At 39.6% G+C, this 17,569-nt stretch overlaps 1 protein-coding gene across 6 annotated transcripts in view; it reads right to left on the bottom strand.

Moving 5' to 3' along the window:
- Window positions 1–17,569, bottom strand: part of LOC552278 (protein-tyrosine sulfotransferase) — a 163,882-nt gene that overhangs the window by 118,039 nt on the left and 28,274 nt on the right. For 3 of the 6 annotated variants that reach the window (XM_006560870.3, XM_624654.5, XM_016911329.2), the window contains exon 2: window positions 9,509–9,586. The exons of 2 other annotated variants lie outside the window; for them this stretch is intronic. The gene's annotated coding sequence lies outside the window, so the exon portion shown is untranslated. Of the gene's footprint in view, window positions 1–9,508; window positions 9,587–11,353; window positions 11,369–17,569 lie in introns of those variants that run through there. One more of the 6 variants, XM_016911328.2, reaches the window with a different exon arrangement.

Genomic DNA, 17,569 nt, shown 5'->3' with positions numbered 1-17,569 from the left:
ATTAATCTCGATTATTATACGCTTCATTTCTCTCGGGTGAAATAGATTAAACGAAGAAAAAGCCGACGATCAAAGTCAGTTAGTTTTAGATTCTTTGAACGAAACGAATATCTACGAATATCTCTGAAATTACATTTTCACCAACGTCGAAACGTTAAAGGACTATAATTCAGGATATATCGGTCGATTCGTTAGGATCGGTCGCCGGACGTAATCACGATTTACGAGGGCGCGGCGGCGATAACGGGCGTCGCGCGTGTATCGGCGCGATTATATTAAGCGAGAGAATCTGTTTCCACCGATCTTCCTTCCCTCCTCGATCGCTACGAGTTTTCGCGGTTTCCGTGGATGTCGTAGGTGGAAAATTCCTCTATTTAAAATTAGGAATTGCCGTTTTTCCGCCCCAAATTTAAAAAAGGGGGAGAGGAGACTATTGAAACTTTCGCGTGGAAATTTTTTTCAATGCGGATGAACGCAGTCGGTCGGAGTGGTTGTTAAAATTTTCAGTTATACGATTCGGTCCGATCTATTTATTTCGTTTCTTTTTTATTTTTCTGTCTTTTTTTTTATCCAACTTTTCCACGAGGCTACGATATGAATCGTTTATGAATCGTAACTGCGTTTCGTCGGACAAATTGAGGATGTAAGTAGTTTGTACGTACAGTTCATCGCGAAAGTTAATGAATCGTGTTACGTAATATATATTGCTCGTTTATTTGCAATAATGTTGGAAGAAAATGACAAACGTCATGTGATGCAAATGTTTATGCAGTGTAAAATTTGAATACAAAAATCTACATCGACGAGCATCAAAATACAAATTATCCAAAATATCATTCGCAATATTTGAAGAATAATGCAAATTTCTATCCACAGTCTAGTCATTTTCCGTAGAAATATTACATTCATTGCTATGATTTAATTTACAATAAGAATTCTGAATTTACTTTTCATGTTTGAAAAAAACTTTCAATTAAAATCAGAATTTTCGCGAATTTACTTGCAAACGAAATGCGTAAAGGTCTTTTTTTTTTATGACTGACTGTATGTACGAAGAGTTTTTTCATTACCGGTATTGATGGAATATGAATTTCGAATGGTTGTTTAATTTAACGGATCACTGGAGAAGGTAAATCAGAAATCCACAATACAGCGGAACCAACGTTAACCACACTGCTGTGTTTATTGGTTATTGGGGAAAAAAAAAAAAGGAAAAAGAAAAAAGAAAAAAAAAATCGGCGATACACAAGACGCGTACGAAGCAATTGCGGAATCGCGGACGCGTCGAATTATTTTTCTCGGTAACGATGTTGCAATTACCTGTTAATTGAATACCGTCCTCCCACCGTCGAACGTTTCGAATCTAATTGCGTTATTTTATCGTTTGCGTGTAATTGCATTCCATAACAAAGTCTTTAACTGTCTGCTTGTTTCGCGAACACGCGTTTGTTTTAATTTCGTTTAATTTATGCGCTCGTGTGCTTCCTCCCTTTCGCCGAGCTTATCATTTCTGTCCTCTGTTTTCCTTTCTTTCGTCTAAATTATTTCGAAGATAAATCTCAAATTTCAAATGTAAAAAAAAGAAAGAAGGAATTATCATCGACATTTCTGATCATCTCGTGGAATCGAATTGTTTTTCAAAACAATTATATAAAAGAATATTCTTAATTCTTAAATCATTGATAAAATATCTCGAAGGAATTTAATTTTTAATCAAATTTGAAAAAAATCCAAACTCTTTCCAATAATCCAAATTTACTTGAGCGTCAACCAATCGGGTTAACCTTGGATAAAATACCCTCGAAATCGATGAAAGATATCCGCGGATCCCTTTTCCGGATAATTTGTCAAAGAAACTTTTAATTAGATTTAAAAAAAAAAGAATCGGGAACTTCTTTAACGCCGAAGAATTTCCAATTTTCCCGACTAACAATCGGGATCGCAAAAAAAGATGATCAAAGATGATCCTCCTCCCTCGTAGATCGACCGCGAGAAATTCCACCACAAATCGCCACGCTTGCTCAATTAAAAAAGGATCCCCTCCTTAAATGGAAGGAACAACGGATTTAATTAAGTGTGGCTGGCAAATTAATCCTTGCCTCCTTGGATCGACGCGATCCGGCCGGTTTAATTAGTGTCGTTCACCGGTGGGGGACACACACTGTTTCCCCGGATTCTATCCCTCCCCCACCCGAATCGGTATATAAATGGAAACGCGCAAATTTCCATCCACGGTCCAGTACTTCGCATTACACGCGCTAACAATTTAATAAGCTTATTACCGACACGCGCATGCGCAGATACAAACGCAGGTGGAGAAAATATATATACACACGCGTATAACCGATGCTCTGTTTGTACCTGGATCCGGATGCACCTGCCGCAAACTGCACGCCCGGCATACTCGTATCGCGTTAATATCGAGAAACGTAATCGATACGTATCGCGTAGCCGTAAGTTCGTGAGGATTACTAGGCTGAAGGAAAATTTCTGCACGAATGAAAAAAAAGAAGGGAAAAAAGTAAAAGCGAGTAAACTTAATCTCTCGCGTATCACCTATTCATCCCGTTTACTATGCGAACGATTCATTTTCAAACTACTTGAATCGATCCTTAATTCCGCTTAAAACAATATCACTTCTCGTTAATAATATCTCGTTACCCGATCGCTCTCCAATCATATATATATATATATATAATACTACTCCTCTTCCCCTCGTCAAAATTAATTCCCCATCCGACGGATTAAACTTGAGCAAAGCGATACCGAGTACGATCCCGCATCGTTCTCAACCTCGCACCATCCATTAGCGGTAATAAATTATAATCGCGGTCCAATTCTCGGTCGAACGCCAGCAGAGAAATCCTCCGATAAGACCAAATGAGCGGAATCTCGATACGATACTTTCGAACGTCTCCTCCTCGAGATTCAGGGAGCGTATCCATCGCTCAACATCGTCCCCCTTGCCCAATTCCTCGCCAGAGAGGGATGGAGGAGAACAGTTTTCGAGCCATTAAATCGATACACGCTCGAATTCGCGCCTAGTACAAAATCCTATTAAGTTCTCTGGACCAACCGTTTGCATCGAATACGTGCATAAGTGCACGCAGGAAAGAGACTCTCGATGAAAAGACAAATCGCGTCCCGTGAAATCTCGTTAACCGAAGGGAGGGAGAAGGGGAGAGACGGTTCCTTTTCGAGAGAGCCGGTCAAAAGCAATTTCGCCTAAACGACGCGTACCTTTCCATTTCCACACTTGATTTCCACCAAGCTTTCTCTCCGAAATACTCTATTTTCGGAGCCCTCCCTGTCCCTCCTTCTCCATCTGACCGTGCCCCTTCCATCCTCCCGTGGGGCGAAATAATCGGCCACCAGGCGAATGCAACCACGCGGCTGATAAGGAGATTGAATTCTATGCTCGCGTAATGATCGCAATAACGGGAAACAACCGGGCAGATAAGGTAAACGATCGGAGGAAATTGAGGCTGCATGCTTGGATCCCGGCTTATCCAATCCTTGGATCCCTCTTTATTTAAGATTGTATAAGTGTTCGAGAAGGGAATTGGGAATTGTTGGAATTTGCTGCGACGCGAATGGGGTGAGCATTATCGACGTGCGTCGAAATTTTATGAAAATTTTTATGGAAAAAGAATTTGAGTTTCCTTTTTTTTTTTTTTATTATGGAAATTTGATCCTTTCCAAAAGAGATAATTTAATTTGGAAGAGATTACGAAGTTGAAGGTTTTCAATTTGCGACGGTAAAGTTTTTCTTTTTTCTCTCTCTTTCTCTCTCTCTAGACGAATACGGGGAATTGAGTAAAATTCTTTCATAAGGTAACTCGACGTAACGCGGAATAACTTTCACTCTCGATTCTATTGAATAGCTCGCGTACGCATCCTGAGCACGGTTTATTCTTAGCTACATTCGCACATTCTCTTTTTTTCTCTCTGCATTTGTAATCTCCTCCGCTCGCTTCGGACGAGATTATGCAAACATTCCCATAAAAAATATTTACTTTGAACGTCGGATGTCAAACGAGGATTTAATTTTTGTTAAAAAAAAAAAAGAAAGAAAAACCTGTACATCCAATTTTTTAAAAAGATCCAACAATTCGTTTGAAAAAAATACGTGGAACATAGAATGAGAAAGAAAGTGGATTTAAATTGATATTCCAACATGATGCTAGATCCGCACGGATATGATGAAGAAACACGCGCAACACGTTGATCCGACGAGCAAAATTCCACTTCCACTTCTATCTCGTTAACGCGTAATTACAGCTAGTTATTCGCACAGTTTCGGACACGGATTAACGAACACATTCCAGCCGGCCTGTTTATTTCGCGCCGGAATTATTTCCATTCTCGCGTGTCACGATTTTGGTCACAACGGTGTCTCTTTACACCGTTTTTTAAATCGAGTCGTGCCTTATTCACGAATCGTTACGACACTCGCACAGGAGAGAGAGAACGAGACTCGCGTGATGTAAATTTCCTGTTTGATCCACGCAACGCGGATATTCCACTGTATGCTAATATTTTCCAGCTTCTTTTTTGCATTTCCTCCCGCCGACTGTCAAAGGTAACGACTTTTCGTGACTTCTCGTGAAATCTCGTGAAATCGAATCAATTAGAAAATTTATGATTTCTTTTTAATACTTAGAGATAATAAAAATGAAATAGGGTTACGAGTATTTCAAAAGTTATTCGATCAAGATTTTGATTATCGAATATTTAATGTTCGTAACTTTATTTCGACCGATCCCTTCGAAATGGAGTTTCGAACAAAATTAAATTAATACAGACTTGATTCAAAGATCTTTTGATCAAATTGTACAAGGCAAGGTGTTGGATCAAGAATGAAATTTAATTACACGGAATAATAATATTCTTATAATAGTCTACCTATTTGCAACAAGAATATTTGTAACAAGAATCATTTATTTAATTCTCCAAACAATTTATCGTAATTTTATCACACACGCGGCTAAATACATATATTTTCTCAAACTGCAAAAATCTTTGATCCATCCATTAATTTTCATCCATATTTTAACCACTTGTTCGAGTAAGCTGTGATCTAATTTCCAACTCGTTCTTCGATAATTCGATTACCTGATGCGCGCTACAACGGTATAATACGAGCGAAAACGCGGGATCTGGAACGGGAGGAGGCGGAGTAATCGCAGGATGTTATGAATGATTCAACGCGATCGCGGCAGATAAACGTGGGTGAAAGTAAAAGCGAACTGGAAGCGCGGGGCGGCATTAACGCGAGAGATTAACTCGCGAATCGGCGTAAGTAGCGATTAAACGATATCCGGAAACTGTAACGAATCTACTCTCCACCGGGCCGGAGTGAATTTTCAACAACGGGAAATTCGGGGAAACGCCGAAACGGTGGCTCTTTAACGATATCTCCATTCACTCGACGCGATCGATATCCGTTTAAACACTCTCGCCATTAATCCACGTGTTCGAAACCGGCAATCCCTACCTCGAATTGCCGCGTTTCTGCCCGCCGTATATACCTCTGTGTATATACTGTGGGACAGCCACGAATAATTTTCCTCATTAGCGATCATCGATTACGCGCGATATTCAACCGGGTTAAGTTTCCCTTTGTGCGTCGATTAAGCGGTCCTCCGACAAAAACGTGCTCAAACTATCCTGTCCGGGTGATGGGTGACCGTTTGATTCGTAATAATAGAGTAATAATATCCGAATGCGTTAATAATGAGTCGTTGCTCGAAATCGATCACGAATTCTGCGAAATTTTTATTATATTAAGAATTTACTTGGCGTCGTGAGAGGGGATCTTCCTTTGAAATAATGTCATTTGAATTTATCACCATTGAAGAACCATCTCTTGGTATCATCGTTAATAATGAATTGTTGCTCGAAATCGATCTCGAATTCTGCGAATTCGAAATTTTTGTTATATAAATTTATTTGGCATTGTGAGAGGGGATCTTCCTTTGAAACAGTGTCATAGTTGAATTTGCCGCCATTGAACCATCCCTCTGGTATCATCGTTAATAATGAATTGTTGCTCGAAATCGATCGCGAATTCTGCGAATTCGAAATTTTTATTATATTAAGAATTTACTTGAGAGGGGATCTTCCTTTGAAATAGTGTCATTTGAATTTACCGCCATTGAACCATATCTCTGGTATCATTGTTAATAATGAATTGTTGCTCGAAATTGATCGCGAATTCTGCGAATTCGAAATTTTTGTTATATTAAGAATTTACTTGGCGTCGTGAAAAGTGATCTTCCTTTGAAATAGTGTCATAGTTAAATTTATCATTGAATCACCTCTTGATATCAATTTTCGATAACGATAATATGCTTACTATTGGTCGTTATTTTTCTTTTTGCCGATTTAGAGAAGGAAGAAGTGAGAAGGAGTGGATGTAACTGTATATCCTCTTATCTCTGTTCATCCTCTCGATACGAGGAGATTTATATTGGTTAAGAAAGAATTCTAAAGTTTTGGAACACAGTGTGCACAAGAAATGATCTTATTGATTGGATAAGATAGGGAAACTATTCGGTTCGTCAATTTTCTCTTTGAACCTTTCGTTGGGCAAGGATTTAAGAAGCAATTAGCCGTGATAGCGCGTAATTAACGCGCCTGCTGCGCGCGTAAATACGAATACGGGCATTAATTAAAATGTATATAGCGGGCAGACGCTAATAGAACGATAAAACGTGTTCCCTTAACGATCAGCTCTGTTAACGCGCGGTTAGGAACACGCCGTGCGAATCAAAGAGACGTTAAACTTGATACTCGTTTGCCGACAGATATTTATTTCACCATCGCCGTCTTTCTCTATCCCACCTTTCGTCGCACGTCCGAACAATTTGCCCTGCAATTTAAAATTTCCGTAAAATTCGCCGAACTTTTTGATCTCAGAAATTTTCCAACAATAAAATGTAATCTTGGAAAATCCATCGATGAAAACAAAATTTGTTCAAGTTCGATCTCGACGCGAGAATCTTAACACCGATTTATGCATCCATCGATTTGAAACTTTTCCACGGATAACAAACTCCTGAAATGAATCTCTCTTAACTTTTCAAAGAATTCGAATCGCGATAAGTAGATTCGATTGGTCGAAGAAAGTTCGAAATTTCTGAAACGCAAAAATGTGAAGCAAGCAATCGTTGGGAGTTCGATTCGACGAAATCGTCCATCACCAAACTGTCCCGCTCGAGCGGGCTCTCGATTACCTGACCAGGCGTGCTTCACGTCAATCCTACACCGACCTACCGATTTCGGTGATCGACAGCCGTTTCAATTCCAGGGAACCGCGGTAAAACTCGCGTTAGCTCCGTTTATCACGCCACTTTTGTCGAGGGTATGCAGGTGACGCGAAACGGCCGCAAATCCGTGACGATTCATCGCAGGCTTTTCCTCGCTTGCTTTCAACACAACCTGTTTGCAACACAGCGCGTGATGATTTGTCTTTGACGAATCACCCCATCGCGCGAATCTCCTCCTGACGCTTTTTTCCTCCTTCGCTTCTTCTCTCTGTCTTTATTCGTGGCAACCTCTTTCGAAACTCGTGGTACGTGTAAGCCCTCGGCGATAGGGAGCGAGGCCAACCTCAAAAGAGGCACTTCAACTACGGTTTTCCGTCGGTGGAGTTACTACGCGACTCGTCTCGAGCCACCTGCGACTCGCTCCTTTTTTCACGCTTCGCCTGTCCTATCTCGCTCGTCCATCTTCTTTGCATGTTTTTCTCCGGCTTTTCTTGCTTACTTTTTTCCCTTGTTATCTTTAACTTGTTTTCCTAGCTTATGTTATACTAATGATGGGATAGAGAGTAGTACTTTTTTTCCTGTTTCGTTTCGTACTCGTTTTTTTTTTAGTAGTAATGGAATTTTCTCGATTTTTCTATCGTTATGCATATCCTCCTTGTTTTCTTTTTTCTATATTATTATACTTTTGTTCGATTCTTGAGCGTGGAGAATATTAACAGTTAAGAAGAAACAGTTTTTTAACTTTAACCATCATTGTCGAATAATTCTAGTTCTCTCTGAAAGAAGAATACTTCTTTTCTTCTGGCTTCGTCAAGATAAAAATTCTTGAACTTTTTACTAGTATTTTTAGCTCCATTTATGTACGCATTTCTGCTTAACTGCGGAACACGGGAAAAATACGAGTCGGAGTTTGAGAGCAGTCGCTGGACCAAAGTGGCAGTTTATTGCGAGCAACCGTGGCCCAAGAGTGTTTGCCAGCCAGGAGAGGATCCCTTTCCGGGTAATGCGTTCCCACCAAACTGTACCGACCTAAATACTACTCGGAATCGAGTTCTTCGGTTCGATTCGAGTAACACAATTGGATCGCTTAGAACGGTTTAGGAAACTTGCTTCCCCCCCACTCGAAACGTTCGAGATTAACAACGAAATTAACGAATCGAAGGCTACTCGACTCTTTCTCCTTGTCGACTTGAGTCGAAACAAACGAGAAACTCTATGAGAGTTTCTCCACTTCGTCAAATAAATCGTTACGCGTAATTCTGTGATTAAACAATTATCTGTAAAATAAAATTGAATAAATGTGAATCTAAAAAGAAAGAATTATAAGCTTTAAAATTCTGATAATATTATCTATTTTGTAATTCAATTATATTCAATATTTTTCTCCTGCAATTCTCAATTCTCAAACTTTCCTGCGATGTTTTCAAGATAAACAAATTAATATTTCGTTCCTAATTTTCTCGTTGACGCGGAGGAGAAAGAACAGGGTGGACAGAGAATCAACATTGTTGGCCAACGCTGCTTAAGATCTTCCTTGTTGCCTGTGTTTTGTTATTATACACGAATTAAATGCCCACGCACGTATATACACATTTCATCACGTCAGTTTGCGAAACGCGTTAAAACTACCCCTTTCTATCCCGTTGATCCTGTGGCGAAAAAGCGGAAGTCGCGTCGCTTCAATTTGTCTCCCCTCTCTCTCTTTCTTCCCTTGCCGCGTATGTTTTCCATACTTCTATCTCTCGCATCGTCCCTTCGTGTGGAAACGTTGATTCCCGGGATTCCCGTTAAATCGCAAAACAGAATTTATAATTAACACGTTGATTTCAGCAAGAATGAAAAGGGAAGGAGGCAAATTAAACAATTTGATTCAACATTTCTGTGCAAGCGAAGATGATCTTGAATTTCGAACTTGAGGAAAATAAATTTTAGAATAATTTGAATAAAAATATTAATAAAATTAATAAATATTGTGAGAGCCTAAGAATTAACCTTTGTAGCAAAAAAAAAAATAATTCCAAATTCAACGAAAAACTCACTTTGATTTGAAAACTTAGCCATTCGTGCTATCATTCGTCATTTTTAATTTAAAGTGGATAAATTAATCTTTAAAAGAAAAAAAAAAGAATCACATGCAGAAGCAGAGAGACACGATTCAAATACATGCAATATCCATAGTCTCTCCCGGATGCAAAGTGTAAAAACTTTTCTCCCTCGAGTAAAAATATAACACTCACATTCCGTTGACACCGGTCCAGAAGCTATCTTCGCCACGGACCACCCAGCCACTTCCTTTTTACCCGTGCCGAGCTCCCCTGCAAGAATGGATTGAAAATCGTTAGATAAAGCTTGCCGTATGCTATTCTTCGATGGATCGTTCCCCAAGATTTTTCCAACAAGAAGGAAGGGTCGAGATAAAACCTATCCAACTTCTCTCTCTCTCTCTCGTCCCATTTCCACGGTACGAAAGCACGAGAGGAACGGGATACACAAGCCGCAGGTCGCAATAACGAGAAGAATATCGGCGGAATCGCGGGCTTGGTCGTTCAACTTCCGGATTATTATTCCGGATCTACGCCAGTGATTCTTAACTCTGAATACAGTCGGGTTACATATATTTTCCTCTTCAGAAAAATGTTTTCTCGATAATTGATCTTGTTTCGATAACAATATGTTATTATATATATGTGAAATATATAGAGAGAGGAAAAATTCGAATCATTTCGAATCAATGTTCTGTGAAATAAATTATATATATTCGTGGTATATTTTCTTAGTTTCATATCCTTTCTGATTTCTATATATAATTCTCAATAATTTATCTAATTACAATTTTTCATCGAGAAGATATATATTTTTAAATTATTGCAAGACAATTACTGAGAAAAATTTCGCGTCCCCACGATATCATCAAGATTTTCGATAATTTTTAATTTAAAAATTCGCATTTATTCGTATTTACGAATTTCAAACGTTCCACAGATCCTTTCCTCGATGATAGAAAGTGTTGCACGAATTGGAAAATATTAGAAGAACCACTGGCGCTATACGGTGACGTATAACCCTGTAACCGGCAACATTTCTCTTCGTGATAGGTAGGATTCATGCTCGCGTTTACGTGGAACGACGGCAATCGAGTCACTCTCGAAAACAGGAACGAGTCGACCGGGATGAGTCAGCATCTCCCGCATCCGCGGGAGACGAACAATTAACCGATAATGTATTTCGATCGATGCCCATTGTTTTGCGAGGGGTGAATCAAGTCGGGGGAGGGACAGATAACGAGATGCCGCGTATATATATATATATATATATATATATATATATACACACACGCTTGTGATTCTTTGATTGGAGGAAGAGGGCTCGTGAATGTCTGTTTTTGCTCTCTGTGGTCGATCGGGGACTCCGGTTATTGCGTTGCGGTAAATACAGGGTGGTGCAAAAGCAAGTAACACGAGGAGGAGATTTAACGGTGTGCGTTGCGAGGGAATAAAAATTTGAGAGGATTGTAAAAAAAGAAAAAAAAAAAAAAGAAACGAGGGATCTCGAGTGAAATTTTTGTAAAATAGAATATTTTCGTCGGATATTGATTTTTCTTAGAACTTTTTCCTTCGAAAATGGCTGCGATGAAACATAACTCTTTAATTTTCAGAGGATTAACTAAAAAATGAGAAACGAGGGGGGAAAAATCTATTTCATTATCGAACTTAATGATATTATTGAAATATTATAATGAATGGAGGTATTGATATCGGCAATTAACGGTTTCTGGAAAATTTTCCTTTGGCAATCGGCGACAGATAAATCTCGCGATTCCATAGAGAAAAAAAACGTCGAACCTGTGTTTAATTAACCTGTTAATGGAACAAATATTGATATTAATAAAATACTCGATTAATACAAATATTCTACCAATTTTGATCATCTTTGCGTTCAATACTCGCGAGAAACTACTCCCGATAAACACGTATAATTACAGCAATTGTAAAACACCATTCCCCCCTTCATTCACCTTTATCTCTCCTTTCAGCCCTCGAAACGAGAAACTATTTCCAACCACTTTTTCCGAAATGTTCGACCGTTTTTCGAGAACGACGCCGCATAACTGCAACGAGCAGATAAACATAAAATCCTTGCTAGACCGGTTGGCCAATCGGAATGATCTCTCTCTCTCTCTCTTTCTCTCCATGGTCACGTAAACGGCTCTAGTCGAAAATACGGATACTGGAAGCCTCCCTTTAACCCAAATGAAACTCGACAAAGAAGACACAATTGACGATAATCCCTACGCTCATCGTCGTTTTGCGCTCACCTTCCATTTGGACGAGAACCTCTTCCCCCTTTTTTCACTTTCACCGAGTCACGTGTTGACAACATTGAGCCAGCACATCGGAAAAATGTCACGGTATTACGTAAACCATTGCGTATCCCCGAGGATCCTCCTCGACCTGTTTACGAGAGTCGGAATCTTTTGTTTGGCGAGAGAGCGAGGGCGAAGCCAAGAGTTCATATTTTTTTGCTCTTCGCGCGTATTATTACAGGGAACGAGATGCTTGGGCAGAGATGACGGAGAAGGGTATCGTTCGAGCTTTTTTGCCTCGGGTGGAAAAGGCGGGGAGTTGAATGACTCGTCGACTCTCTATTGGAACAATATATTATGGAGAGATAAAATGTTTTCCAAGTATACGTCGTAATGAGAGATCCCTGGGAAATATTTGTTTCTGCTTCTCGTCGGATAGATATTGGCTATGAATTATTATCGAGTCATGCAGTCGAGAGTTGAAAACTGAAGACCGTTTAAAAAAACAAAAAATTGGATAAACATAGTAATTCTATGGTATAATTTTTATAATAATATTATTTTAATTTTATGGTTCATTTTCGAAGAAATTCTCTTTAAATTTCTAAATCTCTAAAACATTTCTAGCTGTTTTCCTCGTTAAGAAATCAAAATATGAATTATCGACTAGAACCAGCTTGCAGATTCCGATCGAAGAACAGCAAATTTCAAGAGTAGAGGCAATCTCTCTCGAAGCGTTTGATGGGTGTAATTTCCGTTGTGCGCCATGGAGAACCGTTCTCACTTTGTAATCGTATAACGTATCACTATGGATAAAGTTTGACTATCCAATTTACACGGCATCCAACAACGGATTACTACTTTAGGGACATCAGTTAAACCGAAAACAAAGCGTTTCGACAGGAAGTCTAATCAAAAACGGATGAAATTTTCACGGTATAAATTTATTCGTTCCTATGCATAACGCGAATAAGGAGATGGTTCTTGGAGGGATTAAGGGAAGGAAAAGCGTTGCTCGAGAGGGAGGAAGATTCCAACCAGGAGTTAATTCTCAGAACCTCGCTCGTTTTCGGCGCGGGAGACGTCGAAATCGATGGGGGGGACGGGGTCGTCGAAATAATTGATACGTACGAGGGAAATCCATTTCTGCGGCGAATATACGCTGGAAATTAAACTTCAACCTCGATTAAGGGTGTACGAGTTTGGGCGAATCGAGTTGGAAGTCGAAAATTCAACCCCATTCAAATCGGGGCCAATCGGAATTGGGGAAAAGGGGAGTGTTCCCTGCACTAGACGTATCTTGATCGGTTAAAAGTTTCGAAAGGCCTCTTACCGTTTACCTCTTGGAAAGGGATAGGCTTTTTATCTTCGATATCCGATGCGATTTACCTCTTTCTCCCGTTATCTAAGAGAATTAAGATTTTTTTCCCCGAGGTAAATAAAGAAGAATTGTTCGAATACTGAATTATTGTGCGATTTGCATAATTGATGCAACATCGATTCGATAAGGTTTCTGGTAGGAATTATATATTACGAGAACGATGGTATGCGGTTTCATTATTTATTATCATCTCGAGAGATCTCGAAGAAAGTATTTGAAGAGGATTTGGAATTCTTTTCATCTTCTCTTTTCGCCGATATCGATATGATCCATTTTCCATTTTTGTTTCTCACGATTCATCAAAAAATTGAAAATTAATTATACATCTGATGTATTAAAAATTCCCGATTTGCAGAGATTTGCAATTATCGAGACGAATTTATCCAACGTTTTATCTTCGATTACGAGTGATCACGATTGCATAAAAATGCAATTCTTTTTAACAAAGAAATATGTAAACTCTCGCTGGTGTTTCGATGTTAACGAGTTTTATCGGGGAACGCGATAAGATGGTTGGTAGTAAGTAAATTATATACACAAGAGGCGTAACAATTTTCCACAAGGATGCAAGGAGAGGATCAAGGAATGCGAGGTGCACGTTTGGTACCGCGTCTCGGAGAGAACAGAATCTGCACGCACGTGTACACACGTAGCTGCCACAGGTCGATAAATTATTCAGCAACAAGACGAACCGCCGACAGGCGTCGTGAGCTAATTAACCTCGTTATCGCGTGTGCACATTAGGCTGAAACCTCGACCGATCGAACGTGATCTGTTGCTTGATCTTCCGCTTGGAGGATCTTGAGGAATCATATTCACAATTGTGTATACTTGTTTATTGACACGTCACTCCGTAAACAGATACATTTCCTTTCTTTTTTTAAAATAATTCCAATTATTTTCAGTAACAACGATCCTCAGTAACTCGATCCTTTGCTTCAAATGCTCGTAGACAGATCTATATTTTAATTTTATATTTAACTTCAATATCCATCTTGCGCTTCCAGAAATGACAGGACATTTAACGACCCATCTCTTAAACCCTTCAACTATCATTTTCAATAAAACAGAAAAAAATAAGATATAGAACTATATTTTATTTTAATTTTGTATCTTTGCCTTGAATATAAAACTCCTCCAGACTATTACTATTCCATATGGAATAATTATATTAACGAAACTTTGCAATTTGCAGAGAAATAATCAAACAAATTTTTCCCTTCCACTTCTAATTATAGACATTTTCGGAATGGAATTAAACGTCCGTCGAACAATGACGGAGGCGAAAGAAGATCCGCGAAACGACAGCGCGAAACGGCAACGGAGAAACGGGACGCTAATTAAATTCGTTACCGAATTTACACGCGCCTTCGTGGACGTGACCGCTCGGCCAGGTTCGACGACCCCCGGTCGACACCGGAATATTTCGACGGTAAGTGGACTAATTGTCGTCGATTCGGAGGGATAGAGAAACGACGGGTGGCCGAGTTGGTGGAATGGCGGGCGATAATAGGATTCACAGGTGACGACGTTAATAGAAGGATTTCGAGTAGAACTTCCTCGCGGACTAATTAACCTTGTTATTTCGGTGACGGCCGTGTGCAACATTTGGCGTGTACGATGCGATACGGTGGACGCATACCAGCCATAATCGACGTTCATCGAGTTCGAGGGATCCGCGTTAATCGTATCCGTCGTTTTAAAAGCCGTTTTAAAATACTTCTTCTCCGTTGAAAGGGATCGATCGAAGCCTCTGTTGGGAATTTTGCTGGAAAGTGAAATTTCAAGTTCGAGGGGGAAAAGTGAATCGAAGTCAAAAAGGGAAACTTGGTAATTGCAACAATTTCGTTGATGAAACTTTGCACAATGGATCGGATTTTTTGAAGCCTTTCTATCTCTTCTAGATTAATTAAGTAGACACTAGAGCTTAAAAGTTCTATTCTTGCAATCGATATTATTGTCCGCAACTTTGTTGTAAGGAAAGATATCTTCGAGTCGACTATAAATTGCTGCTTGGAGGACGAAAGATTAATATCCTGAAAGTACACTTTAAAATTTTTTTAAAATTTTCTGTTCTAATTTCATATCTCTTTCAATAATCCCTGTCTTACATTAGCATAATAAATAGAAATATTACATTTCGAGTATCCGAAACAATGTTGTAACTTAAACCAATCATTCGTACTAAATTTTCTAAAACTGGCAGAAGGGAAAGCAGAATGAAACAACGAAAAGACGAGGATAAATTTCATAAAAAAATAAGAACAATAATACTACTGTTATTACTTTCATGATATTAATACTAATTTCACGTTGTTTGAAGAGAATTTGACATTGAAAGCGGGTACTTCTTCATCATCGATCGGAAATAACTCGAAACGATTTGGATGAAATGCCGTTGCATTCAGGTCTTACGCTCGTGTTTCTCGATTAAAACGACATATAACGTGTCACCATTCATTTTTGCGCGGTCGAGAATTTCGAACGTGGGTCAACCTCGGTCAACGTGGCTCGCAAACATTATTTGATTACACTTGGACGAAAACTTGGTGGTATTTGTCGAAAAGCCAACCCAGTTCTCTAATGGATCCTCTTTAACGTTTGGATAACCACACTTCCGGATGAATGCTAGGTTGATGCACTCTCCGATTGCTTTTAACGGAAATCAAACGATTTTATCTTCTTTTTTCTTTATATATATATGTATTAAAGAAGATTTGCAATCTTTTCATAGATATTTCTCTTATTGCATAGTAACGAACGTTTCAAAGACAAGTTATGCAACGTCTAAAATTACGACAAATTGAAATTTTTAATTTTTGCCATGCTCGAATATTATTATTCCGATCTAATAGAAGCTAATTCTCGAATACATACGATATTTCACATGAACCAACGTTTTTAGATTCGTTTTATTAATTGTTGTGCAATGCCGTTATTTTGGAAACAAACGTTCCTCAACACGGGAAGAAATACACAGCGACTTGAATCTGGCGCTAAGCGTAAAATGTCGAGGACTTTTCGTCACAGAGGACGAAACAACGAGGAGGAAACAAGATCCGTAAATTCACGTTTTGCAGTTGTGGCTCCGAGGGGAGTTGGCCTGCGCGAGTTGTTTCTCGCATTTGAGAATCAAGAGCGCGTGTGCGGATAAAGCGGGATTTACGCCGGGTGTCGTGTCGCGGGACGAAAACGTCCAGGGGTGCGATAAATCAAACGATGATGTATATCGCTTGCGGGAGACCTGGATGAAGAGACGACGACCGCGATAGCGACTCGACTCGACTCAAAAACGAATTATTGACTCGGTCGAGCTCGGTCGAATTAAAACAACTTGTCGTGACGTTATAAAATTTTATCTACGCGGTATACTCGTCGTAAACTCGCGGCCAGGTATATTAAACGTGGATAAATAAAGGGAGAGAGTTAATCATGGAGCCATTACGAATTAATTAAACGAGGAACCGACGCGTTTCAACGCGTTTCAATGAAAATTAACGAGGATAATCTTACGTGAATGCGAGCAAACTGGCCCAACTAGAAGCTAATCGCGAGGGTACGCGCGGATTAACTGGAAACGGCCTTTGATTAACGCGGATGAATGAAAATAGATGCGATCATTCGACAGAGAGAGAGAGAGAGAGAGATACACACGAGAGGAACAGAGGAAGGTGGACAGGATCGAACGGGGAGATGCGCTCTCAATGGAGATGCATATTCATAGGAAGTTGAGGAGGAAGGTAAATTGAAAGAAGCTTTAGTTTAATAGGGGACGGAATATATAATCGAATTTCTTTTTAAGTGGCAATTATTCCATTCGAACGAACGTCGCGTTTCGAAATTTCGAAAGAAGAATCTCTGTGATCCTCAGATTCATTTTGCAAGGTACGTACAAAAATCATCGAGGCGAATATCGAGCAAATGACGCATCGGCGGACACGCGACGACAAGGACGAGGGTTCGTCCAATGATTAAGATTCAAATCGTGATATTGGCGAGATGTCGGATTCCAGACCAAGCAAGACTCGAGCAATTAGAGGAGCGATTGTGATCGGATCGCAATTAAGGCCACAATGGAAATCCAGTTAATTGTCCGACCATCCTGTCGAACATCAATATATTTACTATTATAATCTCTGGACTCTCGCTGAAAATTCTTCCTTCCTCCTTATCCTCTAGAGATATTCCTCTTATTTTCTTCTGAACGAAAAAATGAAAGATTTATTAGAAGAGTTAAAAATCCTTCTCTCTTCTTCGATTCGAATTAAAAAAAAATAAATAAATAAAAGACAATCCTTCTCGCGTTCACGTCTTCCTTATTCACTCGTCCATTTATTATCTCAGGTTCTGAACTGGAGGAAAGTTCACTTCTCGACATTCTGCGCATTCTATCGGTAAGCAGCCATACAGCGGGGAAATTCCTTTCACGTAGTCAAAGGACGAGAACGTGGTGTGTACACAAACTGGTTTAAGGCGCCACGTGCAGCAACCAGGGCCGGGACAGCGATACCCAGTTATTGTGGGAGATGCCTCGATAACAGGACACAGAGGCCGTGAGCGTCAGATCTGCGTCGCTTGCATTCTACTCACGACGGCCTAATGACCGGGAACGGT

This window comes from Apis mellifera, linkage group LG3, assembly GCF_003254395.2.
Source record: "Apis mellifera strain DH4 linkage group LG3, Amel_HAv3.1, whole genome shotgun sequence".
Taxonomy (NCBI): Eukaryota; Metazoa; Arthropoda; class Insecta; order Hymenoptera; family Apidae; genus Apis; species Apis mellifera.
The sequence above is the reverse complement of the archived record's forward strand: the minus strand, read 5'-3'. Positions and strand labels throughout refer to the sequence as shown.